Source organism: Saccostrea cucullata, unplaced genomic scaffold (assembly GCF_032062105.1).
Source record: "Saccostrea cucullata isolate Sc308-1 unplaced genomic scaffold, CSIRO_AGI_Scuc_v1 ctg7212, whole genome shotgun sequence".
NCBI classification, from domain to species: domain Eukaryota; kingdom Metazoa; phylum Mollusca; class Bivalvia; order Ostreida; family Ostreidae; genus Saccostrea; species Saccostrea cuccullata.
Window position 1 is genome coordinate 16478 of NW_026927831.1, and position 4140 is coordinate 20617.

The window sequence follows — 4140 nt, forward strand, 5'->3', positions numbered from 1 at the left end:
GATGCTTCTTTATTGTTTCTGATAAATATTGATAATTAATGTCGTCGTTATTTTAAGTCTGATTAATAATGAAAAATGTTGTTGATGTGTTTTCGATGCTGAAATTTACTGTGTCTATTTATCTTTACCTGGTTATGGTCTAAAATAGACCGATAATTGGTTATTGGCTTCAAAAATGAATTTAATCGAATTTAGTCGAAACATATTACAGTTTACATATAACATAAGTCAGTGTCAATGAAAAGTCAGTTTTTTTTTGTTTTTATACCTGTATTTCATTTCGTTCTTTTACATTTAGTTGTCATAAATCGAGGTAAATTTTTGCGGTGTTCTTGCGGTGGTTTATCTCTCCAAGAATCTCGGAATAAAAATTACTCAAAAAAGTCATCCCGTATTGTTTTTTTCTACATGTAAATGTATTTGTATTGCCTCTAAAAGCTAATATAGGGCATGTAAAATACAGTCATGGATTGTAATTGTCCATTAATTTTTTTTTTCTGATAGAGAAATTGAACATATGACCTCGAACAGAGGAGACACCCGCCATCCCCGCCTCCCCAGTTTTAAAACGACTCTCATTTCAACAGTATTGAATATTTCTTATATAAAAATCAATTCCAAAATCGTACACTATACTTTAAATTAAAAAAAATAATGACAAATTGAATAATAAAATCAATTCATGTCGCCCATTCGGCGCAGTGGTTAGGGCGTTTGCTCTAGAGTCTAGATGAGAGGAATTGATCATTACGTCGCAGTTTCGAATCCCACTGTTAGTCCGGTACATCGGATGAGACCGTATAAACCGAGGGTCCGTGTTGCAGTAGGTTCTGGTACAAAAACAAATCCCTGCTTGCTTAATGGCCATGAGTGTCTCGTATAGGAAGAAATTGGTGACGTTTCAATACGAGCGAACACTTCTGGACAATATATAAAATCAATCATTTTTTTATATACACGTCACTAGTTTGCGATGGTTTTCTTTTTATAGGTCATCTATGTGAATTTTTATATCAATTTGTCACGGAGGGTGTGACCGGTCGGAAGGGGATGCTCACTACTCCATGGCACCTGATCCCACCTCTGATGTTTCGAGGATCCGTGTTTGCTCTGCTCTTAAATTGTATTGTTTTATGGACTTTGAGATTGAATACTGTTCGTTATCTCCATATCCTTCTTGTGTCAACGCTTTTTGTCTTTCTTTTTTTTTAATTTTATCTGTAAAGCTAGCTTAATCAGGTACACTTTAAATCGTTAAATCGTATGAAGTGTGATTTTCTATTATTAAAACGCACGTTTTTCTTTAATTTTTTTTTGCGTTGATAGTACATTGATCTGCTTTTAGTCTATGGCTAGTAAAGAGTATGACAACACTCGGTAGCAGCAAGATCACTATATTATATAATATAGAATACTATAGAAAGGATACAGAATTCTTTAGAAAATAGATATTGATACTATAGAAAACATTTCTACTACATAAATATGCTATTGTCGCCTCAATTAAAACGCCTGAGACACCCCTCCTTTTGTAAGCTTGTCAATGAATATTTGGTTGTTGATAGTACCCCCAACTGAAAATATATACGAGTAGCTGTGCCCTGAAATGAAATTGCTTCCTACAGACCTGCCACTCTTGCCTTGAACCCCCCCTCCCCCCCCCCCAAAAAAAAAAAAAAACAATTGCAGTTGTAAGCCGAATCCCTTTTAATTGTCATTAATAAAAGGGTCTGAGTTATAATTTAGAGAAGCAATAAACATCAAAAAAGCGCATAATTTTGACATTGATTCAAGAGTGTGAAAAACAATGCCATATTAAGACATTCAAATTTCATAACATTCTTTAATTAATCCAGAAAAGCATAAAATTTCTCTTAATTTTGAACAAATTTCAACAAAAAGAAAACAGGAATAAAGCAATGAAAAAACATTAAAAAAAAAGTGAAACAAAGTTGGTGTTTGAGAAAAAATATATTAAAAACAGCTACATGAAAGAGCATATTCAAAAGAAAATGTTCTCTCTTGACCTGTTCATCGAGTGAAGAAAAGAAGTTGTGAATCAAACTTTGCTAACCTGCAGGATAAATTTTTATAACACCTTTTCGCCAATTAATAATTACTTCTTATCATAAAAATACACTACTGATCTTTCTTCCCAAATTCATGGAGTTGGAAGAGGTCGACGATGCTTTATGTTTAAAGATATCCTATTTCCTTATTTACATGTACAATACACTACGGTCAAGAAGATATAAGACTAGGACAACAATTTGGAATGTGATAAATGTGGAAACAACTCCAGCAATGACTGTTGTGTACTCATCACCTGCCCGATTACCATGGACATTGCTCGGTGAAACTGTTCTAAATACTGTACGTGTACATAATTTGGCGTTTTCAAAATTTAGCGCTTTCAATGGATATGGAGTTGTTGGCGTAAACATGAATAAGCGCTACAGATGTCCCTGAAGTATGTTCTATTTATAAATGAATTATTTATAGAAATGAATTCTATTTATAAATGAATTATTAGCGGTTTTCATGAATTAGTGCAACCTTGTCTGCGCAAAAGCGGCTTAAATATGAAACCCACTATTTTAAGGTATACGTAGATCGAGGGTTTGCTGACGTCACAATAGGATTTGACCTAAAAAGGTAGACGTTCAAATTAGCAAGCAAATATATCTTCAGCAGTGCTAAAAGGTAAATGTATATTTAAGATTGTTTGTTGTATTTAAATATTATTTTGTATGTACATGTTATTCAGAATAAATGATGTTTTGATCAAGGTTGTCTTTTACATTGTGTACTCACATTTCTAAAATATCATTGCCTAATTGTTAATAATACAAAACATGTCTACCGCCTTTGTGTCTGGCGCCTGCACTGCAGTTTATTATTTTTTTTTTCTTCACTTTTATGAATTTTGTTTTGTTTGTTTATTTTAGTCTCCATACTAATCTACTTTTATTTTTGTTTTACAACCATCTCTAACTCAACTTATACAAGGTATCCATTTTCTTCGTGATGATGTACGCCTACATTGGTAATATTGTTATGCACAACAATATTGTCTGAGCCAAGTGCAGGTTAAAGATTTTCAAAACAAAAAAGAAATGGACAGTATATGCTACGTAAGTATGTTTAATGAACTATAATCATCTGTACATGAGTTTCTCTTACTGATGATATTTTTTTTTGTTTGGAGGGTGGGGGTGGGGGGTGGGGGGAATTAAATAATTATCAACAGGAGAGACGTTAATGATTTAGGTAACATCACTAAATAGATATGTACATCCTATAAATTGTAATCTATAACTCAGACCCTTTTATTAATGACAATTAATAGGGATTGGCTTACAACTGCATTTTTTTTTTTGGGGGGGGGGGGGAGGGGTATCAAGGCAAGAGTGGCAGGTCTGTAGAAAGAAATTTCAGTTCGGGGCACAGCTACTCGTATATATTTTCAGTTGGGGGTTCTATCAACAACCAAATATTCCTTGACAAGCATAAAAAAGGAGGGGTGTCTTAGCCGTTTTAATTGAGGCGAGCATATACATGTAGTAGAAATGTTTTCTATAGTATCAATATCTGTTTTCTAAAGTATTCTGTATCCTTTCTATAGTATTCTATATATCGGCAAAGTAAATGATAAGAAATGGCCTTAACGACATTTTAATGGAAAATTGAAGTTTGTTAATTCAGGGATATAGAAAAAATCAATTCATTTTATGAAGTATAAATGTTTACAATGTAGGTCATAAAGCTACTTTAATTCAACTGCTATATTTCCAATTTAAAATCGGGTACATTTTGTTTATAGATAAAAATGATGCAAAAATTATATACGTTTGAAATTGTTCTCAAATCCGATAAGATTTTTTTTCATAACACCCATGTACATCTGTTATAAAATTTCTGCACCCCTAGCCTTGTACGTTTATTGTGAGAAAAAACCATGAAAATGAAATAGTGCCACGTTGTTGGTTAACTATGAAAATGATTATATCGGGAAACTGAATTCACGGATTGCATGCTTTATTTTGAGTGAATTGTAGATTATTAATTTATTTTTTTTTAGTCATGCAGGTATGCGAAAATATTTACGTCAAACCAACGTAATATAACGTCGTGATGAAA